The 17,491-nt window shown below is 37.3% G+C and overlaps 1 long non-coding RNA gene across 1 annotated transcript in view; it reads left to right on the top strand.

Annotated features, from left to right (window-relative positions):
• The first annotated feature begins 6,551 nt into the window (after positions 1–6,551).
• LOC105477891 (uncharacterized) overlaps positions 6,552–17,491 on the top strand; it is an 86,603-nt gene continuing 75,663 nt past the window's right edge. The window contains exon 1 of the long non-coding RNA XR_011625978.1: positions 6,552–6,663. This is a non-coding gene — a long non-coding RNA (uncharacterized lncRNA). The remainder of the gene's footprint in view (positions 6,664–17,491) is intronic.

Below are 17,491 nucleotides of genomic sequence, written 5' to 3'. Positions count from 1 at the left end.
CTTGTGGAAACATGGTAAACATGAAACCAAACAACGCACTGAGGAGATATTAGTAAGATGCAGGCAATATGGTAGGCCTTAGGACTGTAACAATGAGTAAGAAAGACACTGTCTCTGTCTTCATGGTATTACAGTCCAATGGGGGGGGTTATAATTCATAAACAGGCAATTATACATTGTGATCTACAGGAGCTGAGGTAGGAGTATATGGGAACGTAAAATAGGGTTAACTAACCCAGACCTGAGTGATTAGCAAGGTTTGTTGAATGCAGGCAGTGATAGCTAAGCTGCTAATTAAGAGAAAGTAAGAAATACCCATGTATTTATATAAAGTCCAGCATTGTACTTGGTTCATTATAATAGTTCCATTGACATTTCTCTTTACCTTCCCTTTTTCTATGTTACCTGAAGTCCTCTTAACAGATCCTACATAATGAGTTCCATTCATTGATTTTAAAAATATTTGTTGAGCACCAATCTACTGAGCCTAGTACTAGTGACTAGGGATGTGCCTGTAGACAAGGAAGCAATGCTGCCCTTTGGGAGTTTACTATCTGATGGAGTCAATACACCAAACCCTAGAGACAATTACCATTCATCTGGAATGTGTAAATAAGGTTAATCTACTGGGTTCCTTAGAAAGTACCCAAAGACATCCATAATTTGAGAGCCACTCTAAGAACCACCAGTGATGGAACATGACTTAATGCACTGACAACAAAGATTTTGATCTATGTTTTAAAAATATCTATTCTAATTTTTTTAAAGAACAATGTTAGAAGGCTTAGAAATAGTAGCATCCTATACTTCATTGCTTTCTTGGCAAACATGGGTACAATTCAGCCATTTCCTGGAATCATACTCATTTTAAGGGGAAAGTTAAAAATAAAATTAGGGTAGTGGGTAATTTTTTATTATAGAACCTTTTTTTTTTTGTACAGATACAGCTAAAAAAGGAAAGAAAGACTATTTTCTTTCTTTCTTTTTTTTTTTTTTTTTTTTGAGGAATACCTATTCTGATTTTCTAGGTATATTAATTTGCTGCAATTCACTGCAGAAGCTAATTTTTATTTTTTGGAATTAATTGAGCTGAAAGCTGGACTCATGACAGCCTATCCCCTCAGTGGCCAGCACAGAAGCTGAGGACAGACGGCCATTTCAACTTTACTAGCCTGACATCCTGCATAATCAATGCATGTCAGCCACAAAGACTGGCTGCCTATGCTTCTGCCCATTTGCAAGTTGGCTGAATGCCCACTCACAAATTGGGATGCCAGTTCCACTAGGGCACCAGTGTCAACAAAAGATCACTTCAGACAAGAAGCCTGCTCAGTTTTGCCAGAGCCATCATTTTGTTTAGGAAACAAAGAAAAAGATTTAAGGTGGTTAATCCCATATTGCTGACAAATGGCTATACACATCCCATCATACCTTTGGCCTTAAGGGACGTTTTATTTAATGACTTAATGTAATCTTCTATATCCTTTAAATTTGATTTTCAATGTCTGCATTTCAAACGAGGCAAAAAGGAGACAGTATGTCAATCCTGAGAGTCTTTGGCAATGTCCATTTTCTTTATTCCCATTATATGCATTAGAGATAGAAAGAGTAAGCAAAGCATTATTACATGCAAAATGTCTCTAGACACTAATTAGAATGGTGAATAGTGCACCTAACAAAATGCAAATATATTCTTTAATATTCAATTAATACAGCAAATATTAGTAAAGTGCCAGGCACTCAGTAGAGATTGGTGTCTCTGCCTAAAATCTCTTCTCTTCCAATCAAGCCTGCACACTTGCTGTCTTATTAATCAGTCTCACTAAAGCATGGTTTCCATAGTATTAAACCCACACTCAAAATACTTTCAAGGTTTGCCACTGACTATAAAATAATTTCAAACATTTGACAGAGAAGTAAAGACCCCTTGTTGAAGACCCCTCATATTCTGGCCGAAATCAAAGTGTTTATTTTCATAAATTCTTGTAGGCTCCCATAAAACTAAACTGATTATTCCAAAATTTTCTCCATCTGTGTCTTGACCTCATTGCATCTTTGTATTACCCTATCCTCTCTCTACATGTCGAAATTCTTATCATCTTGGCAAAGATCAAAAGTCCCCTCAGCTTCCCCTAAGTTTTTTTCAAGTTATATTATGAGGCAGCACCAACCAGGTGCTTTTACAAAAGTTTCCTTATTTAATCCTCAATTAAAACTAAAAAAGTAGACATTATTATCCTTAATTTTCATATAAGCAACCAAATACTGAGAGAAGCAGAGGACTCACAAGGTATCCAATTGATGATTGGCCATGTTTATGCCTGAACACAGGCTGTCAGAGTTCTGTGATCTTCCACTATCAGGCTTCCATCTTCCTTACGGAGCCTTCCCTATCTTCATCCCCTACAACATGTCCTTCTTCTGAACATTTATAAGATTTAATTCATGCCATTCTTGAGATTTTAATTGCTTTATAACTTGTATTATTCAACAGTTCATTAAAGATTTAGTGAGCAACTCAATCATTTTAATGGAAACTGAGGATGATAATAATGGCAAGAAAAAAAAAGAGAAGGAAAGGAAGAGAAGAACAGCTAGTCGTTTCTCATCTCAATATATGTGTCAGAGCTGTACTGAGTACTTTCATAGACTGTCACCTTGTATCAGTATAACAAACCTCAAAGAAGGTATTATTATCTTCAAAATAAATATGAGTTGCTGCCTTATACTAGAAGTGGAAAAAAATTAGTTGGAGCTGAGGGAACTTTCCAACTTTACCAAGATGATAAGAATTTCAGCACTTAGAGAGAGGATAGAGAAATACAGAGATGCAATGAGATCAAAGCATAGATGGAGAAAATTTTGAGTAATCAGGTTAGCTTTTATGAGATAAGGAAACTGAGGCTCAACAAGGACAAGCAAATTTCCCGTTTGTGTAAGTCACATAGTTATGGGTGATGATTCAAATCTATTCATTCTTTAATTCATTCAACAAAATATCTGACTGCCTGCTCTGTGTCAGGCTCTCTTCTAAGTGCTCAGTACCCAAAAGTGAACAAAATAAGCAAAACTCAGTCTTAACGAGGAAAGTGATCCTAGTAGGGAGGATCAGCCAGTGAAATTGAATATACAGTATGCAAGATGACGAGAGGGGGCATAAAAGTTGAGCAGAGTAAGTGAAGTCAGAGGTGGAGATTGGATTTGCAGTTCTAAATGTCATGGTCATTGAAGGCTTCACTGAAAAATGAAGTTTGAGAAAAGATATGAGGAACTAAGTGTAAAAAGGAGAAGGGCATTCAAGCAGAAGGAAGAGTCACTACAAAGGCACAAGGTGGGAGCAAATTCACCAAAAGTAAAATGGATAAAAATAACACAACCTGGAAATGTATTAATTTGCATGAGGAACAGGTTTCCTCAGCATCCAAAAACCAACAAACAGACAAACAAAAGCTTGCTAAAATGTTAAATACTATTTGACAGCTATGTGTCAAGTACTCTTATAAGGGATTGACATGTATTTATGTTTAAGGCTTACAAGAAACCAATGAGGGAGGTACTATTATTATTACCACTTGAGATGAGAAAATGTGGTAAGGCACGATTAAGTAGCTTACTCTTGGTCACACAAGTTTTACAAGCTGGAGGTGAAATGCAGATGGAGTTTATTTTGCATATTGATCAATATATAAATATATTGCTTATATATTGATCAATATATAAACATATTGATTGTATTTATATTGATCAGTATACAAACATATTGATTATATATTGATCAATATATAAACATTGATTATATATTGATCAATACATAAAACCTATTGATAATATTGATTATATAAGATATAATTATCAGTACATGTTTATACATGAACACATAACTAAATGCATATTTTATGTATATACATTTTAATAACCTTTTATTACATTTACATTGCCAAGTCATATCTAAATTTACATGTAAATACTTATACCCATATATATAAATGTAAAGGAGCTGTAGCAAACTGATTATAAAAATTGTCCCAATAGTCCACCCTTCCCTTTGCAATATGACTTCAGAACTTCTACCAACAATAAGGAGAGTCGAGCTTTCCTGCTCTTTGGTACGTGCTTTGATAAACATAATTCAGTGAAATTGACATTGTGCTATTTCCAAGTCTAGAACTCAGGAGACCTTACACACTTTTCCTTTGTCTCTTGGAATGCTGGTTCTGATATGAGAAGAATAAACTTTGGTTAGCTTGCTGCAATATGAGAGATCATGAAAAATGAGACAAGTCATCCAATCGGAGGTCATCCTAGATCAGCCAGGCTACAGGAAGCTGACCCCAAAAGCCCTGTCCATTAAGGACAGATACAAAAATTAGCTAAGCCCAGCTCACATGAGAAGTATTGTTTCATTGTTGGAAAATGAGATCAGCCAAGTCCAGCGCACATGAGAAGTATTGTTCAGTTGTTCTGTAGACCCATAAACATGAATAAATTATTATGTTTATGTCATTAGATTTTGAGAGGTTAGCAAGAACTAATTAATATAGGAATTTTTTTTGAATATTGGAATTAGAGGGATTTTAGCATCATATCTGTTTTTTTATTTGCTTATATTTTCATCAATGAACATTTATTATATCTCTGAGAAAAGTTGAATAAAATTCCACAGATATGTTCCAGTGGTGGGAACTATAAATAATTTCTTAAAATATACTTTAAATAAATATGTACTATTTTGAAAATATATTCACATCTCTACAAATATTAATCATGCAGCTTCTATGCACCAGCATTATGCTAAATGATGGGACTAAATAGTGAAAAAACAGCTCCCTGAAAAATTATTATCATGGCAATGACTGTAACCACAAAAATACACGTTTCTTCCCCCCCAACCACCACCCCCACAAAAAAAAAGTCACCTTATAAGAAACCCAACCCAGTCTTGGGGATTCCGATTTAAAAATTAATTTTTAAAAAATATGTGTGGTGGGAATAGTGAGGTGATGGTGTCTTAGAGAATGTTGATGGAGAGGCTACTGTAAAACAAACAAACAAAAACAAAAAAACAGGGAGTGGGTAAGGATGGAAAAAAAACTTTGAGTAGACAGTAGGATATTTGGAGGAATTCATTTCAGATGACATAGATTTCAATAAAAATCTTCAGGGTGCAGAACTTCAAAAACAGCATATTAATAACAGTATCTGAAGAAGAAAAGAGAATGTGGAAGGATGGTATTTGACTAGAACTCTAGATCAAAATGTTGACAGATATTTTATGTGATTTTGTCAGTATGGCTAGAAACTTTTGCCAAAAAAAAAAAAAAAAAACACACAAAACAAAACAAAACGTACAAGCTCAGACCATCTCTCAGACAGACCACACCAGGAATGCACTTGAGTCCAGACTTTGGTACAGTCATTCCCTGGTACCACCTTTCCCACATTATAGAGCCCTTTCATCGAGTGTCCAGCAGTCCTCTTGGTCTCTTTTCTTCTTTCTTTTCTTCCACCTCACCCTTCCCAGTGTCTCAGCTTCAGCCTGATGCTGTATGTACCATGTGCAGACATTCAGTTTCTACTTCATGCTGCTGGCCCTTGAATTCAAGTTAGTTAATCATATTAGTACTATATCTTCCTTCACATTTTCCCAAGGAATGGAGTTTGCAGGGGGCAGTTTCCTCTTCCTACTGTTATGTGCTACTGCTAGCATACTTCTGAAGCAATGTTACAACATTCGCATCACACTTGGAGAGAGAGTAATGACGGGGAAGGGTGACAATAGAAGCAGAGAAACAAGTATTATTCCTCTTGTGGGAATGATTAAAGTGGTCAACAGAGAAGAGCACCCTATCTTTCCATGCCTATTAAAGGAAGACTTGGGACATGTCCTCTCCTGGTTATGGGTGAATCCTATACATTTTTATTTGCTTCTCCTTTTTGTGCCCACATACAACATTATGAAAACGGGCGAATCTCCTTTGAGTAAGTCATTGTTTATATTATTGGTATCCAAAAACTGGTCTAGTACTAGAGTGGAGCGAATTCACTTTCCCAGGTGCATAGCAAATAATACTTATTCTAATTTTTTTTTCAGCTTGCGTTTTATTTTTCACCGTTTTCCCCTCTGTAACGCAGTAGTGAGAGTAATAATGGAGTGTGCCTACTCAAGATTATGTCAGGGACTATTCAGAGCTAAACACAGACAGTGGGTGCTATGGTTTGACTACGTCCTAGCCAAAATTCATGTTGAAATTTAATACCCAATACAACAGTATTAAGAGGGGGTGCCTTGATTAGGATTAGGCCATGATTGGGATTAGCACCTCGAAAAAGACCTAGAAAGAACTAGCTAAGCCTTTTTTGCCCTTCCACCTTCTACCATGGGAAAGCGCAGCAACAAGAAACTATCTTGGCAGCAGAGAGCCTTCAACAGACATCAGTCTGCCAGCACTTTTATCATGGATTTCCCAGCCTCCAAAACTGTGAGAAAAAAAATTTCTGATCTTTATAAATTACCCAGTCTCTGGTATTTCATTATAGCAGCACCAACAAACTTTAAACAAGTCACTAAACTGGGTTAATCTCAGATTCATGTGAACAGAAGGAGAGAAGCAGAATGCATATGAACAGCAAGAGAAAATGGACATCTGGACCACTTCTACTGTGGTGAGTAACCTCTGGTGATAACTGGATGCCACAGATTTAAAATAGCCAGAAGCTCCATTGGCATGTGTAAACTCTAAGCTGCCATAAGGCACAAAAGAGTTGTACCAACCAGACAACAACAATCAAAGGGGGGTTGGAGGTGGAACAACTGAAAGCGACTGGAAGATCACTTTTATTAAGAGCTGGGTGGCCACGAAGAAGGAATCTAATTAGTGGTGAGGGATTCACTTCTTTTAGGGCTGTTTGATGGGAAAGAAGCTTCTAAAGAACTCTTGAAAACTTACAATTATACAGTAAGATGGACAAATATGAAGGTTTGGATGGAGTGGCTCATTCTTGTAATCTCAGCACTTTGGGAGGCTGAGGTGGGGAAACCGTTTGAATCCAGGAGTTTGAGACCAGCCTGGGCAATATAGTGAGACTCAGTCTCACTATTAATTAGCCGGGTATGGTAGTGAATGCCTGTAGTCCCAGCTACTCAGGAGGCTGAGTGAGCCCAGGAGGTTTAGGCTGCAGTGAACCATGTTTGTAACACTGCACTTCAGCCTGGGCAACAGAGAGAGGACCTTTCTCAAAAAAAAAAAAAAAAAAAAGGACAAATATTAGATTCAATCCCACTGGCAAAATTAGATCCTAAGTGCAAGTACATGCAGTTTCATTTTACTATTCTCTCTACTCTCTTGTGTGTTTGAAAGTTTTCACAAAATGTAAATGAAAAATAAACAAATTATTAATCAATAGTAGCTAACAATAGCAAAGAAAATCTGTCAGTTTCAAAATGTTCTCAGTGGGGCATCAAGTGGACAGATGTACTCCTCAAATCCCCACCGAAGTGGTATTTTTTTCTTAAAATAATATTCATTGAGAAATACAAAAGCAGCCCCCATTTTGAGTGGACCCACTTCTATAATAGAGTATTGCTGCTTTTTCTGTTAAACTGGAGGGTTTTTTATACATTTTAGCATATTCTCTGCAAATATATTCATAATTTTTTCATAAAGAAATAGCATGAGCAATACTGGTTTTCAGATGAGCTATCTATGGAATTAATCTCTCAGCCTTTTAGAAACCTATCGTGAGAGGCCTGCTTCCTCTTTTTAATTTGTGATCTTTCCTGAGACTCTTATACAGAATGTAACTCACTTGTGTACACTTATATGGAGTGATAAAGAAAGGATTGTTACACAACTAGATATAATTTTGCATCCACTAAGTCAAAAGGTGAGACATTTCAGATTGCTGGCAAATTTATCATTGCTCCTGACATTGTACATAGTTTGAATAAGAAGGCTCTTTTTGCTTCAAACTGTTTAAAAAATGAAAAAGGAGTTAGCAAGACCAAAGCAAATATTAATTCTTTTCTGTTTCAAATCTTTTTCAGGCATGTATTGATTCTAAACCAACTCAGCAATTTAATTAGAAATACAAGATTTTCTCTTTCCCTTAGGTTCAGATCAAATTTACCATTTTTTCCCTTATATTTTCTTATGCTGAAACTATAAACATCAGCAAAGGCCTGAACTCCCAGGTATCCTTTAATTTAATTCTGGTGTAGTTATGATCTAAATATCAGAGATGATAACCCAACTACTTTGCTCCACCTCAACTTGCCCCAGGGCAAATGATTGGTGAGGATGTGTGCACAAGGGGAATAAATAAAGCTGAAACTCCACAGACTCCACAACCATCGCCACTCCCAGTCATTTACCGGTATTTTCTTAGAAAATCTACCTGGGGAATGATGAATGAGGCATTTAGAATAATTTCTATTCATCAGTCCCAATAGATCATTTTTGTTTCTTTGTAAACACAATTCAATTTTTTTTAGAACTCTTAATTAACAGAAAAAGAAAGGAAAAAAGTTGATGAAATGAATTCAAACAGATATTCAATTTTGAAGCAAAATATAAAAACATACTTGATTGTATTTGGGGGTGCTCTAACTAAAGCTGGGCTAATTACTGTGGGTTTTTGTTCAAAGGCAAAACATTTTATTTATCATAGCCTAGGAATTCATAAATAGTAGAGCAGGGAACATATTTATCTAGTGACTTGAAATGGCAGAAGGAACTCATGGTCAAGGAAGGCAAGGGACTCTTGGGTTGCTGCCAATAGGAGGCTGTGAAAGGCCGGAAAATACATTGGTAACTGGGCGTTTGCATCCCCTGGATTCAACACGACCAGATAAAAGCATATGACTATCCACAGCAGTCAGGCCAAGAGACCGGAAAAGGGGAAGAAGGTTCCAAGTACAAATTGTACTCATTTATTTAATCCAGTAAGCCAATCAGACTATAATATGTAGTGCATCTTTATTACTTCCAGATGTGCATGTATTCTTCCCCACGTTGTCAACATGATGTCAGATCACAGAGGATTCCAGTCTAGTGACTGCTTCTTGCTTGTAGTAAACAGTAACTGCATAAGACTGTTTCACCAGCAAGTACAAAGAGGAGAAAAGGACATTGCTCAGAATCCTACAACACATTAAATATTAATCCTATAGCCTCACGGTTAAGAAAGCAGACTCTGAAACCACATTTCCTGGTCCCACGTCAGAACTCCAAAATGTCCTACACTTAAGCAAGTTAACCAAGGTCTCTTTGTCTCAGCCTCCTCATCCGTACAGCAGGAAAAGTCCTACGAATACACCACACAGGATTGTTCTGTGGGTTAAATGAGCTGTTACAAACAAGGCCCTTAGAAGTGCCTGACTTACAGTGAAATTTCAATAATCGTCTTTATGGTTATTGCAAATCCTCCTCATCACTTTTGTTCTCCTGCCTCTTCCTTTCAGATATCAAACTAGGGAGGTGAAATGCATGAGACCTCCTTCCCCAGCAAAGATGAATTTCACAAACTTTAAAACATCTAAGTAGATATTATGGTTCTCCAGGATTAGGCATAAAGAAAAAGAGCCTAAGAAATAATAGAGACTTGAAAAAGCACAAAGAAAGCCTCAGGGAGCAGAGAAGCCTGGAGGCAGAGAGAGAGACATCCTCAGTGCCAGCAGGAATTAGAAAATAATATAAGGAGAGAAACAACTGCCTAACCAGGAGCAATGTGGAAGGAAACCTGAACCATCCGCATGGCACCAAAGCAAAGGCAGTTGTTATTTTTGCTTGTTTATTTTGAAGACAGTTTTTTTTTTTTTTTTTTAAGTATGAGTGAGAGTGGGAAGGGGTGAAGTAAATTACTAACTTTTGGGTTTTTTCTTACTCTTATTTATTTCTGTTTGAGAATTTGCTCCCCATTATAATTTTTCAGGAAAATAATGGCCACCCTCCAAAAAAACCCACACAAACAAACAATTCCCAAACCTGAAGAATGTTTGCAATTGACATATGGACAAGACAATAGAAGAAACAGCACAGGAGGTCACAAAGCTGGAATTTCTCTCTTATTAAGCCATAACTTATAAAGTAAATGAAAATTGAGCTCACATTGCTCTTCCTCTATTAGTTATTTTCTGGAAAGCACTAGGGCAGGAAATTTTAGCAACTAGTTTTTTTTCTATGTCAGAGAATATTCAAAAAAGTTTATTATTACTTGCTTTACTTCTCTGTTGAACAATAACCAATGATATTTACATCCTTCCAAATAATTACCAAATATCTCACAGAACATCTGGAATTCTGCAAAACATGACAAAATGAACGATAAACTCAGAAAACTTCCCTAAAATGAATCAAGCCCCTCCACTCCTGTCAAAACTGTTTACAAAATCTGACTTTCCACCAGACATAGCATCTCTTTTCATTTTGTTTTCCTTAAAAGAAGAATTTTAGAATACCTTTAGCCAGTGTGTTTTCCATGTTTTGAAACAGAATTCCAAATAAATTTCTCATGAACTAGAACCTTTATCAGGCACTTGTAAACACTCCACATGTTGACTGATCTAGTAATTCACCCATGACTGATGGGCCATTCTCTACAGTTCATTTGTAGCTTTTCTATAGTTAAATTAATACTAACTACAAACTTAGCAGTTACTTGTAATGCACGTTATCTTTTCTCTACTATGCCCTCAATACCTTTGAAAATCTCACACACGGGATAGAATTATATAAGAGGTTCAGGACTGTAACTCCAGAAAGTATGCATTCAATTGTCTGAATTATGCCCTAATTCTCTTTCTTTCCTAATGCTCTATAAATACTACATCCCTGTGAAACCAATCATTTTTTAAAATACAAATGAAAAGACATGTGAGGAATGTTTCGTATTTGTGTACTTAAATAAAATATTTCTCCTTAGCATCCTGCATTCTTTCATCAAGAAAAGTATTTAGTCAAAATAAAATTTTACATCACTAACTCCCTCAGCAAATAAACTACTTTTAGATCCCCAAAGTGACTTTTACTACCTATTTTTAAAAATACTCTTTGACGTGATAAAAACTGTATCTCAAAGGAGCAAGGGCAAATTAGCCTTTGATTAGAAAGCAAATAAATCATCATTCTTTCTTTAAATCATCGTCCGTAAGTAAAAATTGATGTATACATTAAGATTTTTAATGTATTTTTCTTGAAAATAATAACAATAATGTGAAACATATATTTTATAGTTATGTTTATCCATTGAATCCACTGTGTCCCAAACACTGTATGAGGCATGGAGTCTCAAGAAATGAATAAGATCCAGTTCTAGGCACTGGTGAGTTTCCAGTATCACAGGAGAGAGAAAGAAAATCAACCATCACCATATGGTTTGATTAATTCTGTGCTAGGGGAACATGTGGGACATCATAGAAGTGGGGCACTCAGTTCAGCTTCAGGAAGAATTGGGGGTGATTCAGACCAGTTATACAGTCAACAATTACTCAGCACTTACTGAAATATTTTCCTGGAAACAGGAAAATGTTCTTTAAGCAGAGCCCAGCAGGCTTTTATTTAGTTATCTACATAAAAGGTAACTATATTGATAATGAGGGAGTACAGAGATTGAGAGAAAATTATATGCAAAGGCATAGAGGAGAGAATATGCAATGTTTAGGAGACTCTAAAAATATTATCATGGCTGGATAATAAAGTGGTATATACAAGAAGAGTCACTGTATGCATGTTCTTTGATGTCATCCTAAGGATTCTGAAGTTCATCTTGAAGGAGAAGGTCCAGATAAGCCACTTATCAATTTATTGCTGTTCAGCTCCAAATCCACCCTTCTTTTCCCTGCTTGTGATATTGGAGCATTTTTCTTATGCCTTATTACTAGAGGATGCTAGAGGGTGATAAAGGGACCCCGTTCCCACATTCTGGTGTACATTTTTATGGCAGGATTCTGACTACTTCCGAGAATGGCTGTCTATAGAGTCCAGCCAGAACATCTCAGCGAACTTCTCTGTCATGCAGTGGCCCAAGTTCACACCCTTCTCAGTGAAGACTGAATATCAGTCATGGTAGGGGCACAGGACCTCTTCCAGATTTGTTCTTATTCTACTTGAATCTTCTTAGCAGCGGCCACTCCCTATCCTCTCTAGATCTCCTAGTCCAATAACTCTAATCCTCTGTTATGGTTAATAAGTCTTAATATTGGACTATTTTTGTTCAAATTACTGTATTTATGTTTCCTAATTAGTTTCTGAATTGACTCAGAATTGGTACTGAGAGAGGTCCCAGGAGATAGATCTGCAAGGATATGATCTGGGAATTGGTTTGGTTTTGCCTCTGGTCTTGAGCTGAGTGCTGAGCTCCTCAACAATGGGAAGTGGATGTTACTAATCTACGGCATGCAGTGGCATCACAAGTACTCAAGTTGTCACCTGTGGTTGCTTGTGATGAGGTGCCAACTGAAGCATGTGCATTGGGAGTCCAAATAACTGCAGCACTTGACCCTATGACAGTAATCCAAGGATTACTAAAGAATTAGGGTGTGTGATGAATTCTCCTGAGTGCACTAGAGTGCTTAGAGAAAGACAATGACAAGCTCAGGTCCTTTAACTGTCAGTCAAGGTTTGCGAACCAGAATCCCTTCTTAATTATAGGTATTAGATGCTATCACTGAAAATCAAAGGTAACATTTATTTGTGTATGGTTTTATTAATATTATTTACAACAACAGTTGAATTCACAATATCACAAATTTCTTTTGTGAATGTTAGGATATTGGTTGGGAAAGCATGAGACCTTAAAAGTCTGACTTGTGATATATGGTTGGACTCAAATGAAACTGACGTTCTCTAATCCCAAATCGCTTTGAATCTTCTTTGCCGGTGAAAGTAATTGCCCTACCTCGTCAGAGGAGACTAGCTTTTCTGTGCTTAAAAGCCCTGTGATCATCCCACCTGGATCAGATATATTAAAAGGGGATACTCATTCTCCTAAATACCCTCCACCTTGCAAATTTCTCATGCTGCCACTGGACCCACAAGTAGGTTGAAATCTCAGCATGCTCAAGGTGGGAGAGGTACATGCTATGATTGAGGATAAAATAGCTTACAAACCAAATATGTTACTAGACTTTGCTTACATATATTGGCAGAAACCTGAAGAGTATGGGAGTAGATTCTAAGGGTGTTAGAAAAGACCAAGGAGAGTGAAAGGTAATGCTAGATCTAACTGAATTAATTGATATATCTGTACTTACTAGAGACTATGGATTTAATGTGTTAGCTCTCAAGCTGAAGATGGCTCTAACAGCTTAATTGGCTGGTTAGCTAAAATTTGGACTCAATGATGACCAGCTGTTAATGAGCTCAGACTGCTCTGGTATAAAGTATAGGAGGGAATCTAAAGTCTTGAAGATACATGTGCAACCTGCATACCCATCGGCAGCTACATTCCACAAGAAGACCCGGGAAACATTTCTTCATTGAAGCATTGAGAAATACATTAGAAAAGAGAGAATCTGCATCATGTAGAACTCTATGGATGTTCTTTTTTATAGAATAGGTATGACCCTAGGGGTGGGACTCTGATTAATCCCTCAAGTTTGAGGGAAGATATTGGTGTAAGAATGTAGGATAGAATGTAAGTGGTAAGAATAGAAAGAAATCAAATAGTAAGTTAGGCCTGTAATGCAAGTGAAAAATTTACAAAAGCTTAAACTAAGGTAGGAAAAGTGAGGATGGAAAGAAAGAAATGGATGCAGAAAGTAATTGGTCAGTAGACTACATACTACTTAGACTTCCATCTAACATAGGAATGAGAAAGAATGAGTCCAATCTACTTCCACTTTTCTCATTGTCATTAGATGATGATGGGAATCATGTTATGATTCAGAATAATTTGAAACAAAAGAAGCAGAGTGTTTTAGAAGAAAATTTGTTTTGGGATATTTTGAGCTTACAAATTTAGGTAGAGTTGGGCAATTGTATATGCAGATCTGGACATGAGAGAAATCTGAGCTCAAAAAAGAGTTGTAAGCATAACTACTGTGTAAGTCAAAGCCTTAAATAGATGTGAGATCATTTGGATAGACTGTGTAGAAAGGACAGAAGAGAGGGCAGAGAAGAAACCCCAAGGAAACTTGTATTTAGCGGGTGGGTAGAGAACAAGAAAACCAAGAAACACGGAGAAGGGGCAACCAGAAATGCAACTGAAGAAACGAGAGAGCTCAACATGGGGTCACCAACAGTGAAAGCACCACAGAGATGCCTTGAAAGAATATTGATGACCTTAGCAGGTCACAGAGGACAGGGGACTAAAGACAGATTTTAGTGGGTGAGAAGTGACCAAAAGGTGAAGAAGTAGAAATGCTGTGGTAGACACCGTGCCCACACTAAAACTATTCTCAACCTTCTTCTCCCTTACCCATCTCCACACTATAAGCTATAACACCAAATATCTACTCTCAGAATCTCCTTTGCAAATAGGGATCATTGCTTATAGGCAATAAACTCTAAAGAGAAATCTGCTGTGAGTCTTTAGGGATATTTATTTTTTCTCTTAAAGATAGTCACTGAAGAGGAAAGGGGACAAGGTATGGAGGGTGAAGAGCACTGGCTATATTCCTACTTATGTATTTGAATTCAGCTGTGATGTTGATGCTGTGGCAGCCGTGTAGCATTATGAGGTAACAAATTTACATAGTAAACGAATCATGTTAAGGATGGCAAAATTGTAAGATGGAAAAAGAGTGTCAATCCTTAAGGACACAAGAGGCCAATACAAGCAAAAATTTAACTCCAGATTTTTTGGTTTGTGAAAAGAATAAATCCTTATTTGTTTTGCCTTGGCTGTTCAGGTTTTTGACAATTTGCAGTACAAAGCATTCCTAGAGACCCTCTTAAAAATCTTTTTTTGTGAGAGTAAACAGGACAGCAACTGGGACATAGGACTTGAAATTATGGGAAGGTGTTTTGCCTTTTTTGTTTGAAGATTTGGGTATTTGTTTACATTTTATTTTTTATTTTAGGAAGAAATGTATCTGGGCTAACTTGTAAGCTGAAGAGAAGAAATCAACAGAGAGGAAGAAAATGAATGTATAGGAAAGCAAGATAATGCATGATGGAGAAAAGTCTCAGATAAGACTAAGTGATGGACAGTAAAGGTAAAGAGATTAGCCTCATATAGATAGAGAGAAACATCTCTTCCTCTAGGGTACAGAGATAAATTTGGGGAAAAAGTAGGAAAGAAAGGCAAAGGGAAGCTGAGAGAATTGTCATTTTATTACCCTGTAATAGTTCCCAGATCAGCCAACCTTGCTATTCAGTTCTACTCACCCTGCCTAGAAAGTCTTTTCCACTCTGCCCAGGATCCAAACCAGTTCCAAAAAATCAAATCTCAGTTAGACTAGGGATGGATTAATTTCTCACACCTCCCTCCTCCCCACAAGCTACTTTGCAGTTTAGTACAGGATTTAGTACAAAAGAATAAATCTACTAGTAGAAATGAAGGCAGGCATTGGGAAAAGTAATTTCAAGGACCTTCAATCCAGGCCTATAATAGGCAGTGACCTACTTACCCTGCAGGTAAGACGAGTCCTGCCAAAAGACTCAGCATGTGCTTCTGTACTGTCCAGGAATTTAGAAAGGTGATGTGAGATCCCTGGGCAAAAGATGCAGTGTCAGAACAAGTTTGACTTTCATTATTTGTATCTCTGGGTTATCTTTGGCTGCAGTGATTTAGTATTCTAAAATGAAACCTCAGTAGGACTATGTAAAAATAAAACAAAATTTAAAAAACCTGACTTTTTGTCTACAATGAATGTGGGAGCAAAAAGTCAGCTACTGCTGAACTTTGCTGCTCACCTCAATTGAGTCACTAAGTTTGCACACTACTTATTGACCTTGAGGTTTAGCAATTGCAAAGGCTGATTTGATCAAAGATGGAACAAACTGTCTTATATTCTGACCTCTAGTAGTCACTTTGTCTCTTTCTAGATTTTTAGCATCATAGCAAATGACCCAGTCTTTCACATAGCTGGTAAGTTCTCCATTGTAATTCTCAGGAGCAGGTTTAAAAACAATGCAAAGCTTCAAGCCTCTCCTCTTGGCTGGTAAAGAACTTTCAGGGAACCAGAATCACTGCTACCATTCACCCTCCTATCCCTGGAATTGGCTTCAAAGGACTCTGTAGCCTCACATTAAACAGGTCTTAATACACAGCTCTTGCAAGAGGGTTCACATGATCTTATGAATTATTATTCATGGATGGGCTGTTTCTAAGCCAATTTAAGGGCATACTGTACTTTACAAAGCCAAAGCTCACACCCTAAGCGTCTACCCATTCCATTCAATTCTAAGCATTATTCAGTGCTTATAAAGAGGAAAAAAAAGTAGTGATGACTCTTTATACCCTTATTATAGACTCCAAGGAATAAGTGGGTGTTTAGCCCCATTTTAAGAAGGCAAAGAGAAAGCTGTTAAGTGCCAATTAGTAAGTTAACTTTCTCAGATATAGTGCCAGAGCCATCACAACCTCCCCTGTACAAAAAGGAGAAAGTCAGAAAGCCGAGCATGTGATATGAGAAAGTTTTCCTGAAAGGAGATGTGGATATTACTAAGGACTGACAATGTTGAATTCTGTCTGAGCCCTGTGCTCTTGGAAAATAGCTACGGTCAAGAAGTGCTCCCACGCTTTTGTGTTCTAGGAAATGGCTTCCTCTAAAGAAACACCCTTTCCAGGATGACTTGGAGAAGACTCTCACAGATGACCACCTTGTTTACCAATGACAAGGATAGACACAGACCCTCCAAATTCCCATTCATATTACCTGAACTGTTTGTCCTCACTGGCCAATCTGGACAAAATACCCAGTAGCCTAATTCATTCCAACTTCCAGGCTTCTCTCCTCTCCTCAGGACCCTGAACTTTGAGCGACCTTCAGCCTGTGCCTACATGGGAATATGGAACAGTGCCTCCTCAAAGACCCCCTCCCGAAAATTAACTCACTCTAAATGCATTCTCTCATCAACTGTACAGTCACACTACCTACTTGTCCCACGTCCCCCCGTCATAGTTCTTCCTAGCCTTGTTTATTTCTCCCTATAAAAAGTCCTTGAACACATGACCTTCGAGATGCTTAGAGACCTTCTTGATTGAGCATTTTCCCTATTGCTTAAGCCCCTCCTGCTTTTGCAAAGGTCCTTCTCCCGCATTGCAATAATTGTTTCAAATAGTCTCTTCTTACCTACGTCTAGATTTGTCTTTATTTGGCAAGACTTAGTTTAGTTGGCTTCATGTCTTTCTTCATAGAGAGCAGGTTAATCTGCAACCATGTTGCTAAACTAAAATCAAGGCCCAGAAAGGTGAATAATCTGAGGGAGCATACTCTACCTCAAAACTCAAAGAACTTTGCTGTCTGATATAATTTGTGACTAACTTTGTACTGAAAAAGATAGTACGATATAACCTGTGCATGTTATGAAGCTGTCACATAATACAA

The sequence above is a fragment of the Macaca nemestrina genome, chromosome 7 (assembly GCF_043159975.1).
Source record: "Macaca nemestrina isolate mMacNem1 chromosome 7, mMacNem.hap1, whole genome shotgun sequence".
Classification (NCBI taxonomy): Eukaryota; Metazoa; Chordata; class Mammalia; order Primates; family Cercopithecidae; genus Macaca; species Macaca nemestrina.
This window is presented reverse-complemented; position numbering and strand designations above follow the sequence as displayed.